General features: G+C 41.9%; 2 long non-coding RNA genes across 2 annotated transcripts; one reads left to right on the top strand and one right to left on the bottom strand.

The window, feature by feature from the left end:
- On the bottom strand, window positions 1–2,071 carry LOC139836027 (uncharacterized). Its single transcript, XR_011751770.1, has 3 exons — window positions 1,586–2,071; window positions 613–1,502; window positions 1–504 (listed from the first exon to the last, which is right to left on the bottom strand). It is a non-coding gene; the product is annotated as an uncharacterized lncRNA (long non-coding RNA).
- Window positions 2,072–11,020: 8,949 nt separating this feature from the next.
- Window positions 11,021–15,395, top strand: LOC127333262 (uncharacterized). The gene is made up of 4 exons (XR_007871040.2): window positions 11,021–11,146; window positions 12,353–12,493; window positions 13,561–13,679; window positions 14,907–15,395. It is a non-coding gene; the product is annotated as an uncharacterized lncRNA (long non-coding RNA).
- Window positions 15,396–16,433: the final 1,038 nt, after the last annotated feature.

Genomic DNA, 16,433 nt, shown 5'->3' on the forward strand with positions numbered 1-16,433 from the left:
AACCAAAAAAAAGACCAGTGCAACGCTGTATTATCTTGTTTTCAAGGCCCTACACCGATTATTGACAAGTTTCTGAATAAGGAGTGAACCCACGTACAAACAAAACGCATAGGCTTGCTGCAACTTTCTGAATAAGTAATTACTCACTCTGTTACAAAAGTTATGCACGATTCGTGTACGACTCAGCCTATGCGTCTGCTGGTTACTTCCATAAGTACTTCCGGTTAAAAAATAAGTGTCGCATCTTCTCTCGATATGGATGTATCTATATATTATAAAATGCATCTAGATACATCCACATTTAGACAAAGTTAAGACACTTATCTTGGAACAGAGGTAGTACATGGTAATGTGATCAATTTTGAGGTTTTTAATTGCTTTTCTATACCTGCTGCTATGCCAGCAATAGGTATCTTCAGAGCACAACGAAGAGCTTCAGCATCCTTACTGTACTGAACTCTGATATCTGCCGTCCCGTCTCCAATTTCAAAATCAATGGCCATGCTGCAAACAAGCAGTTCAAGAGAGAAGAGAAAGAAGTTACAAACTCACGTGCTGGCTTGTCAAAACAAGTACATGGACAGAAAGATTTGAGATCAAAATGCTATATACCTCCCAACTCTACCAGCAACATGACCATGCAACTTGGAGGAGAAATGATGTGTAATGAGCATATGCACCAACAGAACCAAACTGGGGAAAAAAGGAAGCATAATTAATAAAGGAAACAACCTTCAAAAGGAAAGTATATGCCTTATGTAAGGGGTGAACCCGTGATAAGATAAATACAGAATTAGTTCTTGACGTCGGTAAACTCAAACCATGCAAAATAAATCAACATGAGCAGATTATGTTTCAGTTAACTACAGGCAAGACAGTAGACACATATCAAAGCCGAAACAAAATGACCAATGCATCGCTTTATTATCTTGTTTTCAAGAGCATACACCAAATATTGACAAGGAGGAGCTGAACCCACATAGGAAAAAGAAAATGCACAGCTGGCTTCCATCAAGTTATGAATAATTAATTATACATGGTAGTATGATCAATTTTGAGGTTTTAAATTGCTTTTCTATATCTGCTGATATATCAACAACAGTAGCTTCAGCACAGCGAAGAGCATTTGAGATAACTAAAGTAATTACGTCTTCTTGGAGTGTCTAAACTAAAATACATTGCAAAGCTATGCAAAAGAAGAAGAAAATGGAGTCGATTATTCAGGACAGAACGATATAACACTAAGCAGGTATAAAAATAGAGTTGCACAATTGAGTTGGTTATGCTGCCATCCCGCAGATTTATTTGATTCAGTTCAGTACCAAGAATTGTTCAATTTCGGGCTGGCTGGCTGGCTAAATTACTTAACTCAATGAATCCATCTCTTTACTTAGTTTGACTGCCTACAAGAGCCAAGGAAGGTAGCGGCTCTGAGAGCATAATCTGACAGCCGTGGCGGTTCCCCACGAACACAGGCCTCGTCCTCACCGAGATCCGAGACCCTGTGCACCGGAAAACGAAGTCAAAGTTGGGGGTTTTCAACGGGAAACGTACAACAGGAGGACGAGGAGAAGTGGGGAAGTACCTGCGTCGGGATCGCCGTGGCGAGCACGTCGGAGGAGACGCCCAGGACGGAGCACACGCGCTGCGCCGGCCGCCATCTCCTCTGCTGGTCAGCTGTCCATGCTTCGGCTTGTGAACGAGGAAGATGGGTGGCGAGGAGCTGCGCGTGGCCGACGACGGCCCTCCACTACCGGCGCGTAGTGGTGGCCGGCAAACCGTCACCGTCGTTGAGCGACGCACCCAACAACCTCGGCCACGCTCGCGACGCGGTCGGGCGAGCTCGACGGAGCCGCGCGCAACGAGCTACAGACGCACGCCGGTGCCGGCGAGCAAAGCCAGCCGCGCCGCCTAATTGGTTCGGTCCGGGTGCCGTCGTCTGTCTCGCCGGTAGGTGCAGAACGGGGAAGGAGGGGAAATGCGGCAAGAGTTCTGCTTGTACTTGTGTTCAATCCAGGATCAATACCACCTAAAGGCCTCTGGGCCATCATTTTAGTCTCGCGTGTTTTGGGCTGAAAATCCAGCTCTATCCGAATTCGAAAACTTTGGCGCCTACTCTAAGTTCCGGCTACCAAAAACGAACCTTGCATGCTCCGAACTTTAGGACTAAATAAAGGGATCCTATCTCGAAAATAAAATGCTAAATAAATCCACCAGACATGTAGGCACATATATATGTGTATTGTAAGTGTGTATAGATGTACCGGTTTGTTGAGATGCACATGATCACCGGTCAGCTCCCGGCGTGTTTTGACAAACACGTCATATAATTGTAGTGCATGCATGGATGAACTCTCGCTCATGTCACACACACATATCGTAGGAATATGAGCACATGACAATGATAGAATCCCGGGGATTGATTTGACGGTGAGATCGTCAAATAACTACATAACAACGACAACAAACAACCTAACTAGTACGATCCATGCCACGAGACGAGTGGCGTCATGGTCGTGCACCCGCGGTCATACTGTCCGACGCTAATAAAACTACGGTTCTTACTTGATATGCGCCTTGAGGAGCCAAACCTCTAATTTGTTCACGGTCATCGCATGTGGTCCTAATATATGTACATGATAATATTGGATTTTTAAGGTGGACATTATGGCTACAATGATGTGGCACTTCGTTCATAGAAAGGGTTGCCCCGCAGTAGTGTGACCTCTTGCGTCGCTTCCGGTTAACCGAAACGTAGGCCTAAGAGATCTGACTGCAAAGTTCGCAGAGTAGAAACATGGTCTCCGTCCCCTCCGGCCGATGGAGAGGCGCGCACATACATAGAGGATGACGAGGGGACCCACCACATTTCTTTTTTTGAGCTAGGAGCGGAAGATTCAGGCGACATCTTAAGCGAGAGAGCATAGATGCAAGGCAGAGATAGTTAAGTCAATAACATGCATGCATCAAGTTGATCTTTGATAGCTAGGCTAGCTAGTTGAGTCTGTGTTCGGTATGCATTTTGTCATGTTTTTTATTATTATTAAATAAAATGTCGTCAATTACTTGGCTCGATGCTAGTGCGACATTGCATTCAATATTACTTCTTTGGTTTGATTAGGTCGATCAACTAACTATATGCATGCGAACTCGGGTGGATAGGCAACAACCCCGTCCCCCGACCGAGTAGCCATCTTCTGATTGGTTTTCACGTGAACATGGAAAGTAGAATTGGGAGGGAGCTAATTGCTAAATACATGGTAAGGATTTTCCGGCGAGATGGCTAATGATATGAAGCAAAGCTAGATTTTCCGGGTGGGTTGTTTTTTAGATAGAAAAAGGCACATGCAATAATGTTTTTCCAGATCAACCTTAATCAAGAAGCCACCAATGACAATCTCTATTTCACGTGCATGGAGGGCATGCATCAATCACCATTTCATAGATATTGTGTTGACATTATTAAAAAAAGAAGCATGCATTATTTGACTAATTATTGACTATATCTGTAGACAGTGGAAATCCTAGGTCCGATGGCACATGTATATCACACGTGAGGACATCCATCCACATATGTTTCCTAAACCCTAAACTCGTAGTACTAGCTATTCGGATAATAAATACATTAAATATGTACTTAGTTGTTAGAGCATGTCCATGTTCATGGATGTAAAAGCAAGTTGGGGACATATATTAAATCATTTGAATATATTTTTCTGTATATAAATTTGAAATATATAACAATGATTATATGTAGAATAATTAATAAGACAAAATAGCAACAACTATGTTGTATTCTGTATGGGCCAACTAATACATGTATAAACTGATTTTTTGTGTTCAAATCTCGGTTATCATACATCTTCATACCCTTGGCGCCACAAATGCAAGTAGCTAAGTGTTGGTCCATCTAGGAGGAAGTCCCCCATCGTCCAATTTTGATAATTACTATGCAAAGCAACATGCCATGGAGAAAACACTGGTGACCCCGCAACTTTCCTCACACGAACAATGCCCGTCTTCCCTAGAGGTATTAGAACCGCCGCCATGGCCTTCCAACCTTGGTCTATTCAAACATCTTCATGCTAATGACAATGCCTTTCTGCATCGCCACCTCGGTTATTTCATGTTATGTTCCTTTGTTAATCTTTATTCTCGCACCGATAAATGTGTGGTATACCATGGTTAATGCCCATGATTTCGTGTGGGTTGTATTCATTGGTATTTATGTAAATTTCATATTTCATGCATGCTAAGAAAGTAGTAGATACTCCATGTGTGTTACTTTATTACTCACCCTCTCACCATGTGTCGTTGCCTCCTTCTCGCCGAGCACTCCCACCGTCCCATCCACTCATATTCTATCACACTCTCAGACCCATCTATCGCCCTTCCTTGTCTCCCTAGGTCGGTTTGTATGGATGCCTCTTCGTCCTCTCCTATATATTCACCATACTCGTGACAATGCCTCCCCACACCGCATCTGATAGAGGAGATGAAAAAAATGAACCCCCCCCCCCCCCCCCCGCCTAACTCGAGTAGACTTTATTCGCGAATAGTCCTCTCCTAGCCCCTGTCAGGCCACCCCTACCTCCTTGTCATTTTGGGGTTATGATTTAATGTTTGCATGCATCATAACTTGATTTAATCTTGCATTCCATATGTAAAATAACTAATAAATATTCCTTCCCAACAATGCATGTGGCGGGCGATGGTTAGAGTCAGGATGATGACGACGGCGATAGTCGCCGATCATGGGGTAGAAGAAGAAATACCATGACGGGAACCTCAAAGGGTTATGTGAAGATATCGAATTCTCAACGCCAACCTCTTTCTACTGGGAGAAGATTCTTGCCAGGTCTCGATGTCCTCTCTATCAGAAGGTGAGAGTGTTATGTTTTGGAGGTCTCTGGCAACTCCTTCGTCATCTTAGTCCTATTCGGCGGCAAAGTACTTAGTAAGAAAATAGGAGCCGGCCCTAGAGGATGCCCGAGGCAAGGAGAGGCACGGTTTGTACGGTTGGATCGGGGTTTATTTGGGGGTTTATAGAATTTCGGTTTCTCTAAAATGGTGACGAAATCACCACGAAAAATTAATATAGACAAAAAAAAGCTCAACATTTTGGTCCGACGGTTTGATTAATCAGAAAACCGAAGCACCAACATGTCATCAGCACCATGGCATGGTAGTAGCTGCATAAAATTTAAACAATGAAATTAATTATAAGCATGCACATTTGTACCACGTACATACTACTACTCCAATACTCTAGACCTTTACACAATGAATTTGTTACTCGAATGCGTGCATACAAAGGAATGCTACCTAATGGGCAGACAAAGAAATTTATTAGGCCTAAGAAACGAGGGGTTAGAGCCAATGAAACCACAAGGATGCACGTCTTGATTTCCCGACGCACCTTGGAAACACGCGGGAGGCCAGAATTGAATTCTGAGCAAAAACACGATAATTCCCCAAGACCCCAACTCACGCATATCCCCCCTTCATCCTCTGTCTTGCCATAAGGCTAGCCATAGTGCTAGTATCATAGCTAGTATTATGCACCTAGCCCCACCAAAAATACTGATGTGGCAGATAATTATGGATGAGAGAGGAGATTAGAGTATCATAGGTAGATACTGTATCATAGCGCACATCACGAGAAAAATTAGTATCAAATAAATCTTGTACACAAATTTATATTGGGATTCTACAAATCAATTAATATAGTAAAACTATGATACTAGTCCATGATACCATGCATTATGGATCTAGTATATCATACAAAAGTATCATATACATGATATGATACTACCCACTATGGCCAGCCTAACGCCGCCGCCGCCGCCCGGTGCTGTTCCCCTCCCGTGATTCTCGTCGATCCATCCAGTGCCATCGGACCAGCTTGCCGACGGAAGGCACAATACCCCGGCCGGTTCCTCACCTCCTCGCCCGCTCCTCCTGGCGACCGCGCAACACCAACCGACGAGGGACGTACGGGAGCATCCGCGCCAGCAGGCCGCCATGCCGGCGCTCTTCCCTGTGGCCGGTAGAGCCACGGCGAGCGAGCCAAGAGCAGAGGAGCTCTGTTTTCCTGTGCCGGGCGGCCAAGACCTAGGCATCGCGTTCAGCGATGTCAGCGGCCGGCCTCCATCGGGTGTTGCTGTCAGGCTCTGTCAGCGGAAGCTATTGCCTCCAACCTCCCCAACCTGCTGCTCCGGGTGAGCTCCTCCTACATGTAGGAGTACTTTTTCTTCTAAACATTGTCTCGTTTTCATGTTAATTGAACGTGTAGGGGCGTTAGAGAAAAAATCATGCATGTGCAAGTTCAAAAAATCCGATCCACTCAATCATACATTGTGGTGTTGTCTGTTAGCCTGTATGTTCAGCGGAATTTCTGGATTTGTGTAAGTTGGATTTGTGTAAGTCGAATGATATGGTCTTATTTAATTTTTCTATTCTATTTTGCTACGGTGCCATCTGGATGTCCAATGGAGAATTTAGAGGAAGGCCATGTCGGATCTGTCCATAGCGCCTCCGACATGCGCTGTTGTTGCTTCCATGGCCTTGGATGTGCACCTAGAACCCTCTACTGGTCAGCGTTGTTGTAGAGACGCCCGGTTCTGTTCCCCTCCCGTGATCCATGTCGATCCATCCAGTGCCGTCGGACCAGCTTGCCGCCGGAAGGGACGATACCCCGGTTCCTCCCCTCCTCCCGGCGATCGCGCAACACCAACCGAGGAGGGACATACGGGAGCATCCACGCCAGCAGGCGGCCATGCCGGCGCTCTTCCCTGTGGCCGGCAGAGCCACGATGAGCGAGCCAAGAGCAGAGGAGCTCTGTTTTCCTGTCTGGGCGGCCAAGACCTAGGCCGCGTTCGGCGATGTCAGCGGCCGGCCTCCATCGGGAAATGCAGGCATGGCAGCAGGGAGGCAAGGTGGACGCACTGTTGGTCATCTTGGCAAGGTGTTGCTGCCAGGCTCTGTCAGCGGAAGCTGTTGCCTCCAACCTCCCCAACCTGCTACTCCCGGTGAGCCATCTCTTCTCCTCCTACACTTTTTTCTTCTAAAGATTGTCTCGTTTTTCATGTTAATTAATTGAACGTGTAGGCGTTAGATAAAAAATCATGCATGTGTAAGATTGAACAATCCGATCCACTCAATCATAAATTGTGGTGTTGTCTCTTAGCCTGTATGTTCAGCGGAGTTTCTGGATTTGTGTAAGTCGAATGAGACGGGTCTTATTTAATTTTTCTATTCTATTTTGCTGTGGTGCGATCCGGATGTCCAGTGGAGAATTTAGAGGAAGGCCATGTCGGATCTGTCCATATCGCCTCCGAGATGCTTCTGTTGCTGCATAATGGCGTCCACCTGGAGCTGCTTCTGCCGGCACAGCTTCCCTGTCCTTGGATGTGCACCTAGAACCCTCTACTGGTCAGCGCTGTTGTTGAGCTTCAGTGGTCTTGCTTGCTGGTGGGAACACCGCCTTTCGATGCACTGAGATCGGCATTTGCTACAAATCCATCTCAGGTGAGCTCAAACTCTTGTGCTCTGCTCTGAGCTATGTCCTCAGACCCATGGTGTTCTAGGGATAGGATTCACTCCTCATGCTTTGTATGGCTTGATGATTACTTGTACTAGGCCACAAATCTGCAGGGATATCATGGAGCTAGAAAGATGCGTAAGCACCCTTTCATTATAGGGTTTTGATATATAAGATGCGTATGTAGGGAAGTGAGGAACTGAATCGTTACTAGGCAGTTAGTTGGATGACGGAATATTATGTTTTATTAGTACCACCTCTGTCCATAAAATAATGTCACAAGTTTGTCTAAATTTAGATGTATCTAGACATTATTTAGTGTAAAGATAAATAGTGTCTAGATACATCCGAATTTAGAAAAATCTCTGACATCCTTTTATGGACGGAAGGAGTATTTATTTTCCCTTTCTCTCCCTCTATTTTATGTTCTTTCTCTTCTATGTTTGTAGTGCTTTGCTTCCTGGAGCGTGTTCACAATTTTCCAGTCATAATTGTCTGCTCGTGTCGCTTTTGGACAATATTGTTCTTGGGATTTATTTTGTGCGTTTTCTTTTAGGGACAAGGGAGGGATTCTTCTCTTTGTGTTTCATTCAAGGGAAGAGATAAATAACTTTGCGACGTCTCACCAAAATTTGATTTCTTGGAGTATAAGTTAGTACATTTGACTGGTTTGTGACTACTTTCCGCTTAGCGTCTACGCTAGCAGACGTGCGATGGTGATGAGTTCACCTCGCTGCAACTGTCTCCATGTAGGTGGCCTCCTACTTCTTTCCCTATTCTGTTAACTTATTGAATTTATATGGTTGAATATATATACTAGGGATGTGTGATATGCAGTAAATTAGGTGGCTATTGGTCAAAACTATGCTGTTTTTTTTTGCTAAATTAAGAGGCCATGACAACAACCATTAAATTTAGTTGTAGTGTGCCACTAGAAATAATTTGGTTATGTTGCTAGGTTAGCCAAGGAGCTCCTTTATGTGATCTCTTAAACTCCTGCAATGTCAGAGTTGGAATTAGCATCTCCAAGTCTAATATTTTTGTAGCCAAAATTTTGTAGCTCCTGATATGCATGATATAGGACTTTTTTTGCCTTGTTTATTGTTTTTGACATGCTGATTTGTGACTCCATGAGGCCATGTTTTGTGTTATTGTTTTGCAATCCTATTGACATGTTTTCTATCTGTCCCAATATGCAAGACATGTGGTTAGTCTTTTCAATTCACTTGGTTTCGTTTGTGTCTCGCAGTTGCAATGATGCAGAGACAATATGATATGTAAATGTATGTCCTGTTTCTACTAACTACTTAACAACATTTATTCTGGAGTGGAGAGTTTTGTTGATCCATATTTTTTTCTTTATGATAGCTAGAAAATTGTGATGTAGTGATTCCACATAGGTGCCTGCCATTTCGAGTATATAAATAACAAGATACCTCCTCCATGTATTTTAGCTCAGAAACTGTAATATTTTCTCGAAAATTTTGAAATACGCAAAAAAATAGACTTATATGAATTCATTTTCTCCTCCAACTTAGCTATTGCTTTGTCAAGTTCCTTCTTTGCAGTTTCATAGTTGTCATATAAAATATTCTTCACATCACTCATATGAATCACTTGGTGTATGCTATGTGCCTGCTGTGTTCAACATAATATCCAGTTAAACTTAATTTTGACCATAACCTAATTTCATATCTTCCGTGTTGCGACTTTCAGGTAATTTCAGGTAATGGTGCCGAGAGGCAGGCGACCACGGATGCCTGGTGTGATTGCTGGCCTAAATGTTGCTACGATTATCAAAGAGCCAACTGATGCTGCTATTGTCTGTAATTTGGACAAGAAGGCAAGTGAGAAGAACATCCTTTTTTTTGTACCTGGATAGTGATATCTTTTATGTAAGCAGCCTGACCATTGACAAAAATATTTGTCTTGCACTTTCCCTAAAAAAGGCGGTCCTTTTTATGTACTTGTTCTATAGTGGGCTTGAAACCATGGATGAAGATTTTCTTATTGTTCATCTGATTGATGCGTATTTTTCCAATATGCCTGAGATAATTGCTATGATGTTTTTGTTAGTTGGTTCATGGTTGATTCTTGCACTTGATAAAAATTACCGGAACTGAATATGTAGCCTATATCTACATTTTGGTCAACATGGACTTAAGCTACATTTTGTATATTTCTCAGCGAGGATAGATCATCAAGAAGTTTAGGTTGACTTAATCAATGTCAACCTTAAACAAGAATTGAATTAAATGTGGCTTGATTTAGATATTTAGGTCTTATTCAAGATGGTTTTTGCATTTGCTATCTTGTGGCTGGTTGCACTTTGTTGCAACTAATTTGAAGCTTTATGCCCTTTTTTTATTCAACACAATGTGCCTCTAATAAGATACTATTTTAGGTTTAGTTTTAGTGTATTCATGTTGAAATTATCTTTAAGTATCTTCCCGGGATATATGTGTGCCTCCACTTGCACTTGGCTGGTATCCATGCATGATGCCTTTGTGGTTTCAAAACTCTGAATATTTATTGACCAAAGGGGTAGTATTATTTATAAATGTGTTAGCATTATGAAACCTCCCAAGTTTGGATAGCTTAGTATTTATCTATTCTTCTATGTCACTATATGATGCAAGCTACATTCATGACTTTAATGTTCTGAAGCCCTTTTCATGTTTTGTTGCTTATCCATGCTCAAATATGTGTCGTTTGGCCATAATGTCATGTAGCCAAGGAACTCTCCTTATGTGATCGCTTAAACTCCTGCAATGTCAGAATTGGAAATAGCATCTCCAAGCCTACTATTTTTGTAGCCAAAAGTTTGCTGCTCCCGATCTATGGTATAGGACATGTTTTTGCCTTGTTTATTGTTTTTGACATGTCGATTTGTGACACCATCGGTCCATGTTTGTGTTGTTATTTTGCAATTCTATTGAAATGTTCTCTATTTGTTCCAATATCGAAGATGTGTGGCTAGTATTTTCAATTCACTTGGTTTCGTTTGTGTCTATGCAGTTGTAATGATGCACATACACAAATGATATGTACATGTATTTCTTGTTTCTGCTAGCTACTTAATAATATTTATTCCGCAAAGGAGAATTTGGTTCATCCATTTTTATTCTACACCGATAGCTACAAAAATGTGATATAGTAATTCCACATAGGTGCCTGCCATTTCAAGGATATAAATAGCAATATACCTCCATGTATTTTAGCTCAGAAACTGTAATTTTTTCTCGAAAATTTTGACATGTGCAAAAAAAATTCATACTTGTCGGAATCCATTTGCTCCTCCAACTTGGTTATTACTTCGTCGAGTTACTTATTTGCAGTTTCATAGTTGTCCTTCAAAATCTTCTTCATATCACTCATATGAAGTGTGCTCACTCTGTTCAGCATACTATCCAGTTAAACTTAATTTTCCCCCTAACATAATTTTGTACCTTGTGTGTTATGACTTTCAGGTAATGGTGCCGAGAGGCAGGCGGCCAAGGATGCTGGTGTGATTGCTGACATGAATGTTTCTAGGATCATCAATGAGCCAACTGTTGCTGCTATTGCCTGGGGTTTGGACAAGAGGGCGGTGGTACCTTTGATGTAAGCATCCTGACCATTGCAAACCATATTTTATCTTGCACGTGATTTCCCTGAAAAAGTTGGGCTTTTTTTCGGTGGTGCATTTGAAACGATGGAACTGAATGCAAATTTGCTTATTGTTCATCCGAGTTCTAACCAAATCACTAACCGAGAGTTGTGGTCCCCAAACAATCGTTCTAGTTTTCGGTTAAGACCGAAGGAATCGATCTGCAATAACAGAAACCAATGCATTTTTTATTCTACATTTATCATAGCATTTCTTGAATCGTAACAATAAAATACAGAATCACAAACCACAAATGTTGGATGTTCATCACATAGCAAATAAAAAGGAGAAACTTATCAAATTTCAGAAGCAGGCTCCCATCTAGTGGAGTACCCAGGTCAGCATCAGAGATCGATGACCGTAGAGCATCGAATAAAGGCAGGGATGGGGCAAAAGAAGACGGGGAGAACGCTGCCGCCACTCACTGGGGAGGAGAGCTGGCCGGCGGCCCACTACATAGGGGTGGTTAGGATTAGAGAGGCCCAGCGAGGAAGAGTTAAAGAGGGACTATATGGTGGCTATGGCAACTGAGGAGCAATGGAGAGAAGGGATCTGCCGCCGTTGGTTGTTGGAGGGGGTGGCTTGGTGGCGCACGATGTCAGGCATGCAGCTGGCTAGGAGATGAGGGACTGGAAGATTGGAGATGGTTGCATCATGCGTGAGATTGGGAGACTTGAGGGACTTTTTTTTCTACTGTGGACTATGTTCATCGACTTGGCCCACTTTTATAATTTTTCAGATTGTTTGGTCTGTTCGGTTACACAAGATTTAATTTTATAAAATTGATGACTGAAACGGGTAATGCAATTTTCGGTTTTGGTCTAATTTGGTTCAGTCCAGGTTCTTTCGGTTCGGTGTTTAGTTTAGTGTTGCAATTAGGTCTCGGTATGTTCCCGGGATATATGTGTGCCTCCACTTTCACTTGCCGGTATCCATGCATGCTGCCTTAGTGGTTTAAAAACTCTGATTATGCAATGACCAAAAGGGTAGTATTTTTTATAAATGTGTTAGCACATATGAAATCTCCCAAGTTTTGACAACTACTTAGTATTTATATGTTCTTCTCTGTCACTATATGATGCAATTAACATTCACGACTTTCATGTTCTGAAAGATTTTTCTTATTTTGTTGCTTACGCCCTTCAGTTTTGACTTTGCAGGGTAGGAGTGGAGTTGGTCCTAGATAATAGGGAGCCATGACTGCCGGATCTGGCATGACCCGACTGTTCATGCTCGCTCTTGAGGAGATAAATTTTTATGTGTTCACATATATCCATGTGATTATTGCAGCATCTGGGAAGGTATTTGGTTGAAGATTTAACTTTCCGAGTATAAATGGACTCTAGTTGTTTGATCATCGGCAATCCTCTCCTATCAAATGATTTCCACTTAACTAGTACAATGCTCGATGTAGTGAACTCATGCAACAATAAGCTATCAATGATGAGACTATATGTAGCATGTGTATATTTCTTTTAAATGTCCTAGAACATCCATTAATCATGTTGAGTTATTTAACTATGAAACATGATATGTCGTGACATAGAAGTTTTGATATTCTCCTTTTGTTTCTCTTGACCATGGATTCTTGACCCCTTCCTGATGCTTGTTCCATGCCATGTTGTAATTGCCAACTGAGTATTCATGGTCAATTTTGTGGTTATTAGGATTTAGAGCCTTTGTCTAGTCACTTTGAAACATGACCAATTATCATCAGTCATACATTTGTTTAATTAATGAACACATAGTGGCAAAAAAGCATCAGGCCATTGGATGCTAATTATCTATGCTCAGAAGTATGATTTCTAGACTTCTAGTAGAGTGGAATGGATCGCTCCTCTAACCCTGTTTGTTGTATGGTAACTGATATAATTAGCTCTTGTTATGCGTTCGACAATATGCTTTTTTCTCTCTCTTATTATAAGATGAACTGATAATTCTTCAATACTTTGTGAGTATATTTCTAATAAACTTGTTGACATTTAAGTGATGGAAAGTACGAATGTATTTGGCTATGTCACCGTTGGTTGGTTAAGGACTTTGTTTTTTTTACTTTGTATGATGACATGTGCAACGAATGAAAAGGCCATTATCAGCTTTGCTCTTTGTCTTAATGGTTTATTCTTTATTTCCCTTTTGGAAATAAGAAAGTGGGTTTTGTTTTGCACCTCGCTAAAATTTTTGATCAGGAAACTAGAAATGTTGAGAAATATCTTGTCTAACTGGTCTATGCAACTAGAAGAGCAACGAAAATCAGGATCTACTCTTAATGTTTTCCATATGCTCCACTATTAATTAAACATGACTTTGATACTGGATGCTGCCAAGTTGATGGCTGTTTCCACTTTTTGTTGTTGTGTGCATGCAGGTTGTTGAGCCGAGCGGAAGCGACAAGTGCTTGCTGCTGTTGTTGAACACTTGAACTAGCAAACATCTAGCTAGAAGAGTGAGGAGCTTGCTTATGTGATTATTGCAGCATCTGGGAAGGTATTTGGTTGAAGATTTAACTCTCCGAGTATAAATGGGCTCTAGTTGTTTGATCATCGGGAATCCTCTCCTATCAAATGACTTCCACTTAACTAGTGCAATGCTCGATGTAGTGAACTCACGCAACAATAAGCTATCAATGATGAGACTATATGTAGCCTGTGTATATTTCTTTTAAATGTCCTAGAACATCCATTAATCATGTCGAGTTATTGAACTATGAAACATGATATGTCGTGACATGGAAGTTTTGATATTCTCCTTTTGTTTCTCTTGACCATGGATTCTTGGTCCCTTCCTGATGCTTGTTCCATGCCATGTTGTAATTGTCAACGAGTATTCATGGTCAATTTTGTTATTAGCATCTAGAGCCTTTCTCTAGTCACTTTGAAACATGAACAATTATCATCAGACATACATTTGTTTAATTAATGAACACATAGTGGCCAAAAAGCATCAGGCCATTGGATGCTAATTATCTATGCTCAGAAGTATGATTTCTAGACTTCTAGCAGAGTTGAATGGATCGCTCCTCTAACCATGTTTGTTGTATGGTAACTGATATAAAAAAAATGAGACCAACCCAGGCACTAGCACCCGTTGCCTTTTTTTATTTATAGAAGAAAACCTCCGTGAGCACCCCATCAAATCCAGGATTCGAACCGGGGTGGGCTGCGTGCGCTCCCGCACCTCAAGCCACCAGAGCGACGCTCTGTTCTCATGGTAACTGATATAATTAACTCTTGTTATGCGTTCGACAATATGCTTTTTTCTCTCTCTTATTATAAGATAAACTGATATTTCTTCAATACTTTGTGGGAGTTATTGCTAATAAACTTGTTGATATTCAAGTGATTGAAAGTACGAATGTATTTGGCTATGTCACCTCTGGTTGGTGAAGGACTTTGTTCTTTTACTTTATATGCTGACATGTGCAACAAATGAAAAGGCCATTATCAGCCTTGCTCTTTGTCTTGATGGTTTATTCTTTATTTCCCTTTTGGAAATAAGAAAGTGGGTTTTGTTTTGCACCTTGCTGAAATTTTTAATCATTAAACTAGAAATGTTGAGAAATATCTTGTCTAAATGGTTTATGCAACTAGAAGAGCAACAAAAATCAGGATCTACTCTTGATGTTTTCCATATACTCCACTATTAAACAAGACTTTGATACTGGATGCTATCAAGTTGATGGTTGTTTCCACTTTTCTTGTTGTGTGCATGCAGGTTGTTGAGCCGAGCAGAAGCGACAAGTGCTTGCTGCTGTTGTTGAACACTTGAACTAGCAAACATCTAGCTAGAAGAGTGACGAGCCTGCTTGCAGCAAGACAGGCATGCACGGCACATCAGCCATGAAGTGGTGCCCAACTGCCCATGGAGTGGACAAGCTACAGGCTATTCATTCTTAAATGAAATGAAGTTGCTGATGTATGTGCGTAATAGGATAGTAGGCTTCAGGGTGTATAGATTGATTCATTGGATACTACTGTGAGTGATCATAGTGATGTTGAAGATGTTGGGTAGATAGATTGATTCATTGGCTACTACCATGAGTGTCCATTTTCTTATACGATTTGTCTTTTATTTTTGTGTGTAACACCAAACCTGTCTGATCACTGGCATATGTTTATGAAAGCATCGCTCAGCTTAGAGAGAAAATGTCTATCTGTTTCGTTATACAGATTGGTAGGAAAGGTAATGGGGTCGCCCATGACCTTGCTGCTATTAGTAGGAGTTCACGAGTTTGTAATTCCTGGGTGTACCCTGTCCCTAGTTTTATTCTTGACCTTTGTAAGCAAGACAATATTTGTGATGCTACTATGAATGAATGAATGTCATTCCCCTCAATTTTATGTTTGCTTGGAATTGAGTTTGTACGGTGGTCTTCATGTGGAATCAGTTTCATTTGAGAATTATATTTTATAATGGACAATGCTAGAAATGCCAACGATACTTGCATAAATTTTTTGCTTACCATTGTTGCTGCTTATGTTTTTCTGTATACGCAAATATGCCCTGGATTACCGGGTGTTGCTCCGATGTGGGTATATATGATCGATCTGCTTGCTCGTATGTACCAGCTAGCTCAATCTGCTCCTGGCAACTTGCTACCTCGACCAAAACACGGCATCTAGTAGAGGCTCACAGCTGTTTTGCGCAGTTTTCTGGTTGGCTGCCGCTGTTTAGGGCAATTTTCTGGTCGCCTGCCATGGCACATACTGATGTTGCCGACACGAATCAAGAGCATGTTTTGTTTGATTATTTAGCTTAGGCTCTAAATTTTTATTTTCTAGCTCTCTTCCCTTCTCCACAAAGTACAAAGAGAACTCACGTGGAACTTAGTAGCCATTCACAAACAGTATAGCAAGAGCGTTTACTTGGATAGACGATCAGAACGCGGTGATCAAGAAAGTAAGGAACCATCAATGATTATTGACCACAAAACCGAGGAGACACCCACGCACTGACCCGCAATCACGTAACTAGGTTAAAGAGGTCATTTAGGTTTCATGGGACCACCGGTACATGTCACCGATCCGTGTCAACAGTAATCTCCTCCCTCCATCATTTGCATCAGCCAATCCTCCTCATCTCCTTCCCGCTCTTGCTCCTTTTTTCACCTACCAAAACTCAAACCTGGCCTCCTCTATAAGTAGAAGGCCGCCTTTGCCAACCGCGTGCGGGGCGCGTGTGACTTAGACTTTGACTTTGTCGAGGAGAGGAGAGGAGAGCGAGTTTCATGGCTGGGTGGGC

This window comes from Lolium perenne, chromosome 2, assembly GCF_019359855.2.
Source record: "Lolium perenne isolate Kyuss_39 chromosome 2, Kyuss_2.0, whole genome shotgun sequence".
NCBI lineage: Eukaryota > Viridiplantae > Streptophyta > Magnoliopsida > Poales > Poaceae > Lolium > Lolium perenne.